Source organism: Podarcis erhardii (assembly GCF_964252035.2).
Source record: "Podarcis erhardii genome assembly, chromosome: 10".
Classification (NCBI taxonomy): domain Eukaryota; kingdom Metazoa; phylum Chordata; class Lepidosauria; order Squamata; family Lacertidae; genus Podarcis; species Podarcis erhardii.
The window spans coordinates 65,632,813-65,649,745 of record NC_138500.1 but is presented as its reverse complement, the minus strand read 5'-3'; the positions used below and the strand labels follow the sequence as shown (position 1 = coordinate 65,649,745).

Below are 16,933 nucleotides of genomic sequence, written 5' to 3'. Positions count from 1 at the left end.
GTTTCTGTGTGCTGCTCTGGTTCGCCTGAAGCGGCTTAGTCATGCTGGCCACATGACCCAAAAGCTGTACACCAGCTCCCTTGGTGTCACGGTCCGGTTTATGGGCGATCAAAGTCCCAGCTGGGGATGTCGGGACCAGGGGCAAGATGGCGGGGTGGGAGCAGGAACTGGAGTCCAGAAGCCAGGAGTCAGGAAGCCAAAAGTCCAAGGGTCAGAGAGCCGGGAGTCAAGAAGCCGAGGGTCAGGAAGCAAGCAGTTACACAGTCAAGGGTCCGAGGATCAAGAAGCAAGGAGTCACAAAGTCAGGGGTCTGAGGATCAAGAAGCAAGGGGTCATGAAGTCAATGGTCTAAGGATCAAGAAGCAAGGAGTCAAGGAACCAAATGCAGCAAGGCAGGGAACGTGTTACTGTGGCAAAGAGCCAAAGGGAATATGCTGACCTTATATCCGTTCCCGGCTCTTGCCACCAGGTGCTGTGAGTTACCAATCGGCCTCACCTAAGTGGCCGCGCCTTGCCTCTTCAGAACAAACTTAGGAAGGCCCCAGTCCTGCAGCGTCCTATTGGTCATAGGGCCTGGCTCCTGCGCGCATACCTGACACTCAGCCAGTAAAGTGAGATGAGCACTGCAACCCCAGAGTCGTCCGCAACTGGACCTAAAGGTCAAGAGTCCCTTTACCTTTACCAGAGTCCACATCATGTCATTGGAAAGTGCCAGAAAATTATCAAGTACACGTCGGGGGTTTTTGGTGTGTGTTTTTTACATTAAACACATATTTTTGTTCACCAAAACCATTAAATACATACTTCTGTCCACCGAAAGAGCATTGCAAAAATCTGGATAGATTTGTGAGCTGAATCGATGACCCGGTTTAGGAGTAACCAATTGGGTCAATCCATTATGAAAAATGGACCAGACAAAGTCCTCCTCCATCTCTACAGATGTTCCAAATGCACCCATCTGTCCTGTTTAAATCAGAGCAGGGGCAAATTGCAGAAGAGTGGGAACTTTGATTTTGTTCCCTCAGAGTCATAGAACACACAACCAATATGATAATTTCAACAGCAGAGTGGTAGTTTTCAGGTGGGGTTTTTTTTTTTTTTTTTTGTAGCATTTCTCCTTTGATGCTCGATAATGAATCCATTATGCTGCTTATTTCGAAACCTGCTCTAGGAAATAATTTGAAAGCTTCTCCTGTGAATCTGAAGAATAATTAGAATGCAGTTCACTTGTGCTTTCTGTTACACCTCGGTATAGCATCAAGAATGACCTAAGACATTCTGGCCTTTGTTTATTAGTTATTGAAGCTTGAATATCGGACATGATGCACTGTGGCTAATGGCTTGTTTAATACTCTGACCAGAGTTTCCTAATGCAAAAGAACTAGTGAGATGTGGAGGATATATTTCTGGCACATAATTCACCCCATCCCATCAACTCTCTGCACAGCTCCCTGACATAAACTCATGGAGTGCAATTGCAAACCCACCTTCCTTCTTGCTCTCTCTTGTAGTTAAGGGCACTTCAGGCTACCTCCACTAATTGCAGACCTATAGGCAATGGGCGGTAATGATTCCTGGACATTTACAAGCCCAGTAAAACAGGAGATTCCCCAATCCAGACTGGGACCGCACAGCTGCTTCTCTTCAAAATAAAAGCAGCCGACTTCAGGTTTCCTTTTCCTTTTCAAAGTATTAACTTATGGTCTCTGTGTGTGGTTTGGGAGCTGCACGGTCAGGGAAAAAACAATGCTTTCCAGGGTTGTAAAGATGGTAGAGAGAATAGTTGGGTGCACTTTTCCCACCTTGGATCAAATCTATGCTTCCAGGTGCCATATGAAAGATGCAGAGATAGCACAGGATAGTGAGCACCCTGGAAATGATTTCTTTCAGCTTCTGCCTTCTGGAAGAAGGTACGGGGTTATAAAGACTGGGACTAGCCGTCTGAGAAACAGTTTCTACCCAAATGCAATTTTGGTTTTAAATGCATTGTAAGGAGTCTGGGACGCGGGACCTCAGAGCCTAGGACTTGCCGATCAAAAGGTTGGTGGTTCAAATCCCCGTGACGGGGTGAGCTCCCGTTGCTCGGTCCCTGCTCCTGCCCACCTAGCAGTTCAAAAGTGCAAGTAGATAAATAGGGACCGCTCTGGCGGGAAGGTAAACGGTGTTTCCGTGCACTGCTCTGGTTCGCCAGAAGTGGCTTAGTCATGCTGGCCACATGACCTGGAAGCTGTACGCCGGCTCCCTCGGCCAATAAAGTGATATGAGTGCCGCAACCCCAGAGTCGGCCATGACTGGACCTAATGGTCAGGGGTCCCTTTACCTTTAAGGAGTCTGTATGGGAGTATATTGTATTTAAAAATGGGGTATCAGAGTTTTTAGGGGGCTAACCAGGTTGGGATAGCTGGGATAGCAGGCTTGTTGGGTTTTGAATGTCTTATGTATATTTTTCAATTTCGTTGACAATGACAATAAAGATATCGTATCCAGCTGTTTGTAGGGCATGGCCACAAGAAGAACGTAATGTGTATTGCATACCCTCCAACATTTCTCTGATGAAAACAGGGACGTCCTATTCAACAACAACAACAACTTTATTATTTGTACCCTGCCCATCTGTGTGGGTTGCCCCAGCCACACTGGGTGGCTTCCAGCATACAGTCATACCTTACGTTGCATCCACTTCAGGTTACGTGTTTTCGTGTTGCATCCCGTGGCAACCTGGAAGTACCAGAATGGGTTACTTCCGGGTTTTGCCACTCACGCATGTGCAGAAGCACTAAATCGCACTGTGCACCTACGCAGACGCGGCACTTCGGCTTACATCAGTTCTGTGTTACGGACGGGCCTCCGGAATGTATCCCGTCCGTAACATAAGGTTCCACTGTATATAATATATATAATAAAACATTGAACATTAAAAAAAAAACATCCCTACCCAGGACTGCCTTCAGGTGTCTTCTGAAGGTTTTTAAGTTACTTCTCTCGTTGGCCTGGGGATCACATAACTCCATACTCCCCACCATTTCTCTGATTAAAAATAGGGATGTCCTAAGGAAAAGCTAGGGATGTGGGTGGTGCTGTGGGTTAAACCACAGAGCCTAGGACTTGCCAATCAGAAGGTCGGCGGTTCAAATCCCCGCAACGGGGTGAGCTCCCGTTGCTCAGTCCCTGCTCCTGCCAAACTAGCAGTTTGAAAGCACGTCAAAGTGCAAGTAGATAAATAAGTACCGCTCCTGCGGGAAGGTAAACGGTGTTTCCGTGCGCTGCTCTGGTTCGCCAGAAGCAGCTTAGTCATGCTGGCCACATGACCCAGAAGCAGTACACTGGCTCCCTCAGGCAATAAAGCAAGATGAGCGCCGCAACCCCAGAGTCGGCCACGACTGGACCTAGTAGTCAGGTGTCCCTTTACCTTTAAGGAAAAGCTGGACATTCTGGGATCAGATCAGAAGGCTTCTCTAAATCCAGGACTGTCCCTGGAAAAATAGGAACACGTGGAGGGTCTGGCATTGTGTAGGCCCTAAATGTTATGGAAACGGGCTGAAAAGACTTTGGTTTGGGGGAGGTAGTTTCTGCCTTCTTGTGATATCAATAGCTTTGTTGCAGTTGTTGCTGTATTTGGAGGGATGGAAGAATCTGGCAATCTCAGTTTCTCATTTTTGCAATCTTCAGTTCTCCCCAATTCTGCCTCAGTTTGTGATTCCCCCCCCCCAAAAAATTGATGCATTTTCAAGCAATGTCTCCCAATATATACTTTTTTTTTGGTGTGCCTTTCCTCCTAATATTACACATTCTTGCCCATTGGCTTCACAAATGCACATCTCTTTGTACATATTTTCACCTAATGCCTGCATTTTTTGTGGCAAACTCGATTGCAAAGTTCAAAGAAGTGTGACTTTTGAGGGATAACTGTGCTTTGGTTCTCACACTCATTTAAAAAGTGTGACAAAGGTAGGTTCTCATTAAGATGCAAAACCCAAATGAATTTCTCCCTATCCCTCTCATTATTACATGTTGTTCTAGTAGCATTGCATAATGAATTCTTTCCATGATGGTTGCCTCTAATGACCTGGTTATCATATTTATTAAAACCCTGGTCAAATCAGTCTCACACACTCCAAATCATTGAGAATCTTTTCTGTTTCTTCCACTCTAGTTATGTAGAGACACAAACATAATTTTTAGCAAACAGAGGATCGTTTGGTAAACAGCCCTAAATGAAATGTCTCCAAGGATCAGGCTGAGAGTATAATTCTTGAACAATGACATTCCCCCCCCGCCACCAAATCAACAAGGGCATGCATAAAATCCTTGCCAAATATGTGTGCCTGTTTATAGTTCATTAATGATGGAAGGTTCATCGTGCCAATGATGAACATTGGCATTACTTGCATAAACAGAGAATGAAAAGTCATTCATTTGTTATCGTTCATTGAAACAAATGGGAGATCTTAAACTTCCTTCTGTAGGCTCTCTCTTTGACCCAGAGAAACAGGGTGGATTTTAATGAATACAATTTTGGGTTACTCTAATAGCAGTATCGGTGAAATGTGGGATTCCCCAGAAGCTGATTTTGAGATGATGGTCTTTTTATTATTCCTGGTATTGTGCTAACAATAAAAAAGATTGAATGAGACGATGAATGACCTTGCCAGTGGGAGTCTCGTATTTAGAACTAATGAGGATGTCTTTGAGAAAGCTGCAGCTTGGAATAATGAAAAGTTTCCACTTGCCAAAATGTTTATTGAGCTTTTATAAATATAAAAAAAGACGCAAAACCCAGAATCTCTTTGCTTATTAGGGGAAGATTCAGCGGCTGCGCTGGTGCAGTTCTATTAAATTCAGGGTCAGCATTTATTGAGATGCCCCTGCTGTCAGAATCAGTGGCATTTAAAAGCATGTGCTGACAGTTTCAGGCCAGGTTAGCTGTCAGGAATCTGTCACTGACCATTTGGCTATGCGGTTAAAGCTCAGTGGTCCACCTCTAGGAGCATATGATTGGCCTAAGGTGACCTGTATGTTCTTGGCTTGAGGTTTGCTTTATCGCTCCAGGTCACGAGGGGCACAAGCGGTATGTAAGAGGCCATCATACACTTGCTGCTCAGAGCTTTTTGGTTGCGATTTTTCCCATTTCTCTCCTTCGCCTCCCCTTTTGATTCTTCCTCCCTTCTCCATCCTTAAGAGTCTCTCACTCTCTCTGGCCCTGACCTAATCCCCTCCCTGTCACTTCTTTGCAAACAGTTTCCTCAGCGTGTGACTCTGCTGCCCAAACTGCCATATTGCTCCATCTTTCTGGATTTACACATCTGTATGGATCGCATAAAGAAGACTGATTGCTGAAGAATTGATGCTTTTGAATTCTGGTCTGGAGGAGACTCTTGAGAGTCCCATGGACTGCAAGAAGATCAAACCTATCCATTCTGAAGGAAATCAGCCCTGAGTGCTCACTGGAAGGACAGATCCTGAAGCTGAGGCTCCAATACTTTGACCACCTCATGAGAAGAGAAGACTCCCTGGAAAAGACCCTGATGTTGGGAAAGATTGAAGGCACAAGGAGAAGGGGACGACAGAGGACAAGATGGTTGGACAGTGTTCTCGAAGCTACCAGCATGAGTTTGACCAAACTGCGAGAAGCAGTGGAAGACAGAAGTGCCTGGCGTGCTCTGGTCCATGGGGTCACAAAGAGTCAGACACGACTGAATGACTAAACAACAACATGGTTGAGCACTGTGATTATCATCCGTTCATCTCCTGTTGTTGAAGGCAGGAGCCTCCCAGCCTCCCAAGCCAATGGTCTGTAATTCTGAGGAAGCAGGCAGCATAAGATCTGATGAGCAATGAATTTCAGAGCAATGAATTTACCGCTTTCTTTGAACATGTGCAGTGTCCAAATTACGGATGCAAATAACAGATTCCCATCCCACATATTTACTCGATAGTTTAGTTAATATCCAACTGATTTGAGCAACGGGGACAGTTTTATTCATGTTTCCTCAGACTGACGCTAAGATACACTTACAAATTACTAGCTTCTCCAACCATTAATTACATTTCGGCATTTGGCTTTGGCTAGCTTCCTCTAATTATCTTACCCTGATCTGGCCACAGGCTAAAAGCATACAGTACAGGGTATTGGTGGTTACTCTCATAATTTGCATTCCATTGGAATAGTTTGTGTGAGGACGGCTTTGCACAAAATGTTTTTTTGCAGTTAGGAGCCGTATAGCAATCTACAAACACATTGTAAATATGCACCGAGATTAACAATTTGTTCTATTCTGAGAGCCAGTGTGGTGTAGTGGTTAAGAGCGGTAGTCTCGTAATCTGGTGAACCGGGTTCGCATCTCCGCTCCTCCACATGCAGCTGCTGGGTGACCTTGGGCTAATCACACTTCTCTGAAGTCTCTCAGCCTCACTCACCTCACAGAGTGTTTTTTGTGGGGGAGGAAGGGAAAGGAGAATGTTAGCCGCTTTAAGACTCCTTCAGGTAGTGATAAAGCGGGATATCAAATCCAAACTCTTCTTCTATTCGCTGGCTGCTTGTTATCGTGGTTACAATTCCACACAACCCACAAACACAGAGAGAAAGTGGAGCCACATCTTAACAGTCTCAGGAAGGCCGCTTTAGGAAGACACTCTACAAGAAGAGGAAATGTCCATGTGGCTCTGGGCAGCTGGAAACAACAAAACATGCCCCTTTTCACTGCATAAATTTCCAGGTTGTACAGAACAACTTTCTACCTCTCTACTACTTAAAGGTGAAAACCCGGATGTGACATACTCAGTTGCTAGATTTTGCACTGTCAGCATGGGTATTCGTCAACGGTTGGTCTGCGCCACAAACTAGGCCTAAACTGAAGGCTCAAAATGCAAGACCTGAGTTCCTTTATGTTCCCTCCCTTATAGTCGCTTTTAACCGTTTGTCCTTGGTTTTTATATTTTAAAGTTATGTATGGTACAATCACCTTTTAGTTATTTGTTTTTTGCTCACCAGAGCAAGACGGTTTGAGCATTTGGGTCCACCTGCACTGGCTACCAATTAGCCCAATACAAAGTGCTGGTTTTGACCTATAAAGCCTTAAATGGCTCAAGACCGCAATACTTCAAGGACCGCCTCTTTCCATATTGTCAGGGAACTGACATCAGAGCGAGAGGCGGAGGCAGGGCTCCAGAGCGATGACGGAGAGGGGACCAGCAGGGGGGAAGGAATTCAGCGTAAGACCAGTAGAGAAGAGAGGGAGATGGAGGAATTGGAGACAGGTCTCCAAGACCCTTCACCAGAGACTAGCGGGGAGAGCGCTGATACGCCTCTGCCTTCCCCTTACTTGCGCAGACGCGTTCCGCGCAGGGAAAGTAGGAGGAGACTTGGCGTCAAACAGCTCTTATGCTGGAAAAGGTTCAAGAAACGCCCACTGACGGATTCTGCAAGTGACTAACAGGTCACGGAGAGCAAGCTGTGAGCCTAAGCATGGTTGGGCGAGCAATCTCACTAAACCAAAGCCAATTTACGCACAAGTAACCCCCTTAAAACCATTACACATATGAACCGACCCAGACCCTGAGATCATCTTCTGAGGCCCTTCATGTGCCTCCTCCTTGAGAGGTCAGGAGGGTGGCAACATGAGAACGGGGCCTTCTCTGCAGTGGCTCCCCATCTGTTGGATGCTCTCCCCAGGGAAGTTCGCCTGGGGCCTTCATTACACAGCTTTACGCATCAGGCAGATATGTTCCTTTTTAACCACGCCTTTGGTTGACCTGATCAACATCCTATATCCTTTTAAAAATTGGCTCTTTTTTGGGGGGGGGAATATTTTTGAATCATTGTCTTTATTTTAATTTTATATATTGTGATCTTTTTTTGTGAGACCTCCAGGTATAGGGCTATATATAAATTCAATATATAATGATAATGATAATGATAATGAGTGGTCTGGTGACATGTAACATGCAGAATAACAGCCTATACATATGCAGACAGCACCCCCCCATTAACATTATAGTGTCCACATTAGGGATGGGTGGATCAGTTTATTTCTGGTCTGTGGGTCATATATGTTCTTTTGTAAGTCCATTCTGTACCATTTCCACTTTCATATGAGATTTTTAAAAGAAAAAAACATATGCAAATTACTTTTTATATATGTATTTTATCACAAAATACATACTTAGATGTGTGTTTTTATCTTAATGTAGACATTTCTAAATGTATTTCATTCTAAAACATGCATTTTTAGTATGTTATTTTACTCAATGACTCTCTCTCAAAATGGAGAGAAGTGAAAAATCTAAAGAATAATGATATTCTGGGAGGTACAAATGAGGCTGCTTCACTTATAAATGCAGACCAATTGAAATGCTCATCCATACCTGGTCCTCAAACTGCAAAAACACGTTCTTTTCCATATTATGCGAAGGAACCTTGAGGAACTAATAACTCTCTGCATGGGAAGCAATTGTAGGAACTAGAGAGAAACAAGACCTATTAGAAAGTTCTGATTATACAGGAAAGGAATGTCTGGAGCTGCCAGATAAATAGAAGTGTAACTTTGCTGCATTGTAGGCAAGAGAATCTTTATAATTTGATTGATATATATAGTTAAAGAAGTTAAGAATATGCTTACACCAACTCTGAACTTTGCTTGATAGACCCGCAAGAGCATGCATCAGCTACTTTTAACTTTCTTACGTTCAGGAAACAAAGGAACAAACCGGACAGCTTAAAATTCAAGAACTCAAATTCCTCGGGATACTGACAAGAAAGCAATTAAGGAGGCCTACAGCCTTCAATTTGCTGGCAATCATATGCCTCTCTAGAGAATAACACAAGTAAAAGTCTGAACAATAAACTTATTAGAGATGCAGAGCGCATACATTTTCAGTATGTTTTTTTCACCTTTGCTCAAAGTTTTCTACATAACCACCATTAATAATAATAATAATTCATTTGCACGACTATTTTCTTATTCTGTGCACGATTAAATGATGGTACCATAATTGGCAGCCATTCCTCGCAGGCATGTGATTCTTTCCAACATCACGATGGCTATATCTGTGACTGGGCAAGCTGTTCTGGTGCAGGTCTCTGGACTCATCTGTGACTGACACTCTGACACCATGGGGATGGATTAATAAGGCCAGCAGTAGGAAGCTGAGGAACGAGTGACAGCTGTGGAACACAACAGCCTAGACAGGATTGGCACTGCCCTGTGAGAGCAGCAGGATCAAGGACTGAGAGGGGGAAAGCCTAGACTTCAAGAAAAAGGTCAGCAGTATAATCAGGGATTCAGGATTGTGAGCTGATGCCAGATACAGGATGCAGGACCTGAGAGCGTTGTGCTACCAAGGTTGTGGGGAAAGATATCAAGACAAGGCAAGGACACTGGTTCTTCTCTGAGGGAGGTAACAGAATGGCCACATGAGAAGACCTGAAGTTCTCAACCTATAGAGGTGGTCAGAAATCAGAAAATGGCCCCAATTTAGAGAACAACAGGACAGGAATCTCTTGAATGGAAGTATCTCTAGATGTATTGCACAGTTTATAGCTCTGTGTAGGTACAGTGGTACCTCAGGTTAAGTACTTAATTCGTTCCGGAGGTCCGTACTTAACCTGAAACTGTTCTTAACCTGAAGCACCACTTTAGCTAATGGGGCTTCCTGCTGCTGCCGCGCCGCCGGAGTCCGATTTCTGTTCTCATCCTGAAGCAAAGTTCTTAACCCGAAGCACTATTTCTGGGTTAGCGGAATCTGTAACCTGAAGCGTATGTAACCTGAAGCGTATGTAACCCGAGGTACCACTGTATATGGATTCAGTCATTATCATCCTTACAGTAGGATATCCATATGAACAAACACTAAATGCTAGCATCTAAAGCAACACTTCATGTATAGACAAGGGGGGGGGGGGAATTGATTCAGTTGGTATTTAAAGGTGCACATATTTAGTTGAAAGTTTCTAAAATAATATGGAAAGTGAAACACAGCCATCCTTTGAAATCTGCACTTTCATGAATTTTGCAATGCTGTCCTCCAGACATGTGAAGTGTTTTAAAAATGCATATAGTAAAGTATGCATTAAAATGCATGTATTAGTAAACACACACACACAACATACAAAAATGCATTATATTAGGGGAAATTGCTGGGGGGGGATGTGTATATTAGGCAAAAATTGCATGTTAGGATGTGTGTTTGCACAAAACACTGAAATTTTCATGAGTTGTTTTTTTTAAAAAAAATCTCAAGCTGAGGTAGAAATGGGGACTATAGAATTTAAGGTTGGAATAATAAGATACTGAGAAAAACTGAAACTGAGAAATTTGCCCACCCCAAGCATTGACATCTGTGATATTTATTTATTTTACAAGATAGATAGATAGATGATAGATAGATAGATAGATAGATAGATAGATAGATAGATAGATGATAGATAGATAGATAGATAGATAGATAGATATTGCTTAATTAACAAAAACCTCTAGATAGTTTACATAAAACAATAAAAAATGGTCATAAGAAAAAATGAATCAAACTTTAAAAGCAAATAGACATAACGTTTAATGAAAACTAGGAAAAATAAGAAGTTGAAAAGCAAATATGCTTAATAAAATAGCATCCCTGGGGACTCTTACCTAAACAAAATCTTTCTCAGCAGACACTGAAAACAATACACTGAAGGAATCTGCCTAAAGTGTATAGACATAGAGGTCCAGGAAGCAGGCGCTACCACACTGAAGAGTGGTTCTTTGCAAAGGTGGAGAAACATTTGTAAAGGTGCCAGTTTCACCATTAATGGAGACAAATTCTTTGGAAAGTAAACAAAAAACCTGAGTCTGAATCCTGCTCAGTTCCCCCGCAGTTTTCTTTGTTTTATTCCAATATCCTCCAAAGTTTTGTGCCTCTGTTGATGCATCTAGAAATATCTATGAAAATGTGTCTTAGCGATCCCAGAGCAGTTGGAATTATAGACATTGGTTTTCCTTACAGATTCTGAAGCATTCTGATTATAAAATTGATTGGAAAGCATGTAAATCTGCACACTTTTGCTCCAATGCACACTGTTGCCATGACAGAATATCACCTGTATGTGTGATAGCAGAGCAGCGCCTCTGCTTCTAAAACAGCACGTTCAACTAGAGGATCCAGCAAACGACAAATTTCTCCTCCAAGACAGCTGCGTCCAAATGTCATTCTTAATTCCAGAATGAGCCTTGGCTTTGCACCGATATAAAACCATGCTTGCAAACCTATAAATGGAAGAGACAGATGGGGGTTGTAGCTGAGCAGTGGAATATCTGCTTTGCATGCAGGTTCAATCTCAGGCATATCCAGCTAGGGCTAGGAATGTTCCTGGCCTTAAACACGGGGGGGGGGGGGGAATCCTCTGCCAATGTGGACAACACTGGTCTGATTCGATGCAAGGCAACTTCTTATGTTTATTTTGGGAAACTTCAATCAGTTAGCACATTCCACACTAGCTATGCTGGCTTCCCAGAGCATTTCTAAGCCCAATTTAAAGTGCTGCTTTCATACCCACCAACATTTCTCCGATGAAAATAGGGGCGTCCTAAATCAGGGGTCAGCAAACTTTTTCAGCAGGGGGCAAGTCCACTGTCCCTCGGACCTTGTGGGGGGCCGGACCATATTTTTTGGGGGGAAATGAATGAATTCCTATGCCCCACAAATAACCCTGAGATGCATTTTAAATAAAAGGGCACCTTCTACTCATGTAAAAACATGCTGGTTCCCGGACTGTCCGTGGGCCGGATCTGGCCCCTGGGCCTTAGTATGCCTACCCATGTCCTAAACAACAACAACAACAACAACAACAATGCCCTGTCCATCTGTATCCTCTCCTCTCCTGGAGGAGTATCCTCTCCTCTCCTAAATCTGGATAGGATTGGACTGATTGTTATAAAACTCTTGGGAAGGATTCAGGACAAACTTTTTACATGAAAAGCAACAGAAAGCCTAAGCTTGGCCTTCTTCCTGTTGTCCTTGCCCTACCTAGGACATCCAAGCATTAATGTAAGAAACTAAACATCTTTCTGGAGAGCCTCAAACATTTTACATGCAAAGTTTCAATTCAGACAATTTAAAGAATATTTAGGAAATCTATATAACACACCAAAACACCAGGCAGATATCCATGCTCCCACAATTTGCTTGGGTTGTTCCGCAGAATACTTGGCATTGATCAAAAGTCATGTGTGGAACAATAGGTATCTTTGAGACAAAGTGTGAACAGCACATGACTCCCCTGGGCATTCCAAATGAGAAACAGTTGTCACTGTGATCTATCGCTGCACAACAATTGATTGGAACTGGACAGAATTTCCTGAAGTGATATTGCATGACTTCGACCTAGTCAAAGATGTGTTTATGGTGTGTTTTTTTAAAAAATAATAATAATCAAAAAGTGTTCTGTTGTGCCACTCAAACTTGCCATGCTGTTACAAATAAGACAATGGTCCTCCACAGGTTTTTTTCCTATTCATATTTCTACTTACTCTGATCAAAAACCACAGTTCCAATCCAGGCTATACCTGGGCTAATTTATCGGTGCAGCATAAATAGCAATCTTAAACACTCTTGTTACTCCTCTTTGTTGCTTAATTTAAGTCCTGTCTCCCCACCCCAGAACCCACAGTTCAATATGCAAACCAGAAGAGACCCAACGGAAAACATTTTTGGAAACTTTGGGAGACTACCTTTCAGCACCTAAGCCACCCAGTAACCAATATATTCTGTGTGGTCTCATAGATCCTCTTTAATTAAAGGCACTGTTAAAAGTTCCCCCTGGTGTTGTGCTGTGCTTGACATTTTGTTGAGTGAAAATTTGCTGTGTTGGTGCTATGCTCTCAGGAATGCGATCATTAATTAGGGACACCTTTAGATGCATCTATCCTTGGTTTCATTTCCAGGTTTTTTTTTTAAAGTTACATGATGCTTTCGTGCTATTTTAGACTTTACACTAATGTACTTTTGTGAACATTTGTGACAAGGATATAGAAGGTGCTCGTCCATTGCTAGAACAGCTATAAAAGGAACTAAAACTGTGCCACACACGTAGCAGTTGCATCTTGATCATCAAGTTGAATTTTCACCTTCATTTGCTAAGCAGAACATGCCAAGAGGGGAAAAGGTGTGTGCACATCTCAAGTGAAATCCCTTGTGCAAAGAAGGCTGTTTTAGTTTTAAAGTGAGTGAGTGAGGCTGCCTGCAATACAATTTGAGCCAAGGAATAACTCGTCTTCTTTTAGCACACCACTGAACCTAAATAAAGCATGCTCAGTACTAGTAGTTGTAGCTATACCAGGAGCAATACAAAATAACTGACGGTCTATCGGTGGATATTGGCAATAACAGCTGAACAAAATCTGTTGGGTTCAAAGGCAGTAGTCCTCATAAGGAATTTGATATAAATCTGCAAATGGGCAATCAGGAATATTTGGTTGTCAGCACAGACCCCTCTATGGCAGGGGTGGCCAACTCCCAAGAGACTGCGATCTACTCATGAGTTAAAAACTGGCAGTGATCTACCCCCTTTTTGGGGGTTCAGGTCAAAGTTGTTGAGCTTTTTTGAGGGAAGCCTAAGTTGTTGAACTTCTTTGAGGGGAGCCAGTGATCTTCTACCAGTGATCTATCAGAGATGTCCAGTGATCTACCAGTAGTTCACAATCTACCTGTTGGATATGCCTGCTCTGTGATGCTTCATGGTCTGGACTGTTAGGATACTGCCAGGGAGATAAAGCCCATCATGGCCCCCATGTCGCCTCTGGACGATCCATCGATCTCCCGTAGATACAGTATCAGCAATTAGCGACACGAGCTCCAGAAAATAGCTTGCCACATTCCAGAGCTGATGCACGCTCTATCAGCAGAATTCGCACAGCGAAAGATGCACGCAGGAGAGCATTATTTAGAAGTTTATTCAGCGTTGGTCAGAACAAAGGAAAAAACATGACTGCCTGTTTGCGTGTTCAGGCACAGAGTGAAACGAAAGCAAAGACACAACAGAAACATCCTGTGAACAGGAAATACGCAGGCTGTGACACAAACATCCTGCTCCCTTTTAAGGTGGAACAGAAATATCCTAACATGGACATTCTTTTCAGTCAATATGAGATCAGCATTAGACTGAAGGGGGCTACGTTACTCACCTGGTCAATCAGGGTTTTCATTCCCATGTTGAAAACCTTATTCCTGAGTAAGACAGACCAATAATTCATTGCTCAGGAACAGTGCCTGTCCTGTATGAGCTCCAGGCTCACAGGAGAAGCCCAGCAATATCCCGTCAAGAATTCAAGCCATTCAGAGCACCTTCAGGACCTTGGAGAGCTCCCAGGGTGGGTCCTGCAAGCTGCTGTCCCTGTAGCTAAAGCCTTTCTCTCGTCTTGGCAAGTAAGCTCTGCTTTTCCAAAGGAACTGGCTAACTGTTAAATGGCTCTCATCTTATCTGCAGTCCTTACTTGCATTCTTTTAAAAAATAAAAATAAATCCATATGGATATAAAGCTGCAAATCTATTTCCCCTACTCGGAGCAAGTCCCACTGTAGTCACTGGTTCTTATAGCCGAAGCAACACCAAACTGTTAGATGACCAAATGAATCAAAATGCCCTTTCTGCAGTTTCTCATACCCTCACATGCTTGTTAGGACTTAAAATCCAGATTAAATGTGTGGTTGAAAGTTGAGAGAAGGAGAGATATGCCTCCTTCTCTGCCCACCTCTACCGCTGACAGCATGATCTTAAGGACTGCTGCTGCTGCCCAGGAGGACTGCCTGCTGAGGGCCTGAAGGCCCCTGCCCTTGCCTCTTTCCACCTGGCTTGGGGCGGGGCTTGACAGGCCCCACAAGTACTGTGGCTGCTGTTCAGCAGTGAGGGCTCCTCTTTTAAATTGTTTTTTCTCTGTGTTGTTTTAAACTATACCATCTTGGCTGTGAGCCCTGGAAGACCTGTACCCTGCCTTGCTGGCCTTTTCCCATCTGGCCTGGCAGAGTGGAGTGCTGACTGACTCCAGCTACAAAAACTGAGGCTGTTGAACAGATTCTTGGGCTGGAGTATTGTTTATGGGGGGTTGAGAGAGCTTGTTGCTGTTATTTTTATTATTGTTGTTCTATCTTTAGTCTTAGATTTTACGATTTATGTGGAAATTGTTTCCATTTGGTAGTGTACATTGTGATGTGTTTTATTTATTGTTTATGACTTCTGCTATGTTTGTAATTATGTAAATCTTGTCATGTTGTGAGCTGCCTTGAGCATAGTTTCAACTATGGAAATACAAATAAAATGATGATGATGATGATTGTACCAGGCCCCCAAATCAGTTTGGGGACAGATCTGAGTTGGGTTGCATCACACCAGTCTGAAGCACCAGATTGGGCCCAAAATCAGATCAGAGATGCCATGCACATCCTTAGTTTGAATATATGGTGTGGATATGGTCTTGAATAATTCTCTTAATCCCCCTGCCCCATAGCACAGGTGAGATGTTACTCTACTGAACCACATGGGTATGATCAGTGATGGATTTGTACATATTCATTCATTCAGGGACGTGGTGGTGCTGTGGTCTAAACCACTGAGCCTCTTGGGCTTGCCGATTGGAAGGTTGGCAGTTCGAATCCCTATGATGGGGTGAGATCCCATTGCTCTGCCCCAGCTCCTGCCAACCTAGCAGTTTGAAAGCACACCAGTGCAAGTAGATAAATAGGTACTGCTGTGGCAGGAAGGTAAACAATGTTTCTGTGCACTCTGGTTTCCGTCACAGTCCTCTATGCACCAGAAGCAGTTTAGTCATGCTGGCCACATGACCTGGAAAGCTGTCTGTAGACAAACGCTGGCTCCCTCGGCCTGAAAGTTAGATGAGCACTGCAACCCCATAGTCGCTTTTGACTGAACTTAACTGTCCAGGGGTCATTTACCTTTTACCTCATTCATTCATTCATTCATTCATTCATCATTTTATTCATATGCCACCTTTCCACAGTTAAAACAATGCTCAAAGTGGCTTACAATATGAAGAGATTTACATAATTACAAACATAGCAAAGTAGTCATAAAAATAAATAAAACACATCAAAAACTACATAACCAAACTGAACAATTTCCACATAAAAATAAAGATACAAAAAATTAAAGTCAATAACAGCAGCAAAAACTCCCAAGAAAACTTTCCCCAAAATACCCCAGTCCTCCTGGGCAGCAGCAGCAGCAGTCAGGCCCCGCCTTAGGCCAGGTGGAGAGAGGCAGGAACAGGGCCCTCAGGCCCTCAGCAGCATGCACAGAATTAGTCCTCTCCTCCTGCAGCCAAGGGACCCACACATAACCCTTGAAATGTGACCCACAGCAGGGATAGTTCCCAGTACTATTTTTCTAGGAAAAAAGGTGTCGGAACTGACCGTGAATGCCTTCCTTGTTCTCTGATATTGGTAATGGTGCCCACCTGAGAGGTGCCGGAACTGAGTTCTTGAGAGTTCCAGCTGGGGGAAAAAAAGCCCTGATAGATCCTAAGTTGCTTGGGAAGGGGAGGAAGAAGAGTGCAAAGGCAGAAACATTATTATTATCATTGTCTCATGTGCCCCTAATTTTGACATGGTCATATTTATTTAGGTGAATGAGTAAAGGTAAAGGGACCCCTGACCATTAGGTCCAGTCGTGACCGACTCTGGGACTGCGGCGCTCATCTCACTTTATTGGCCAAGTGAGCCGGTGTACAGCTTCCGGGTCATGTGGCCAGTATGACTAAGCCGCTTCTGGCGAACCAGAGCAGTGCACCGAAACACCGTTTACCTTCCCGCCAGAGCGGTACCTATTTATCTACTTGCACTTTGACATGCTTTCGAACTGCTAGGTTGGCAGGAGGAGGGACCAAGCAACGGGAGCTCACCCGTGGGGATTTGAACCACCGACCTTCTGATCGGCAAGTCCTAGACTC

The 16,933-nt window shown here is 43.6% G+C and overlaps 2 long non-coding RNA genes across 2 annotated transcripts in view; both read right to left on the bottom strand.

The window, feature by feature from the left end:
* LOC309350908 overlaps positions 1 to 16,933 on the bottom strand; it is a 1,133,389-nt gene that overhangs the window by 955,128 nt on the left and 161,328 nt on the right. The window lies entirely within an intron of this gene.
* Positions 10,527 to 12,251, bottom strand: LOC309350888. The gene is made up of 2 exons (XR_014160562.1): positions 12,122 to 12,251; positions 10,527 to 11,240 (listed from the first exon to the last, which is right to left on the bottom strand). It is a non-coding gene; the product is annotated as an uncharacterized lncRNA (long non-coding RNA).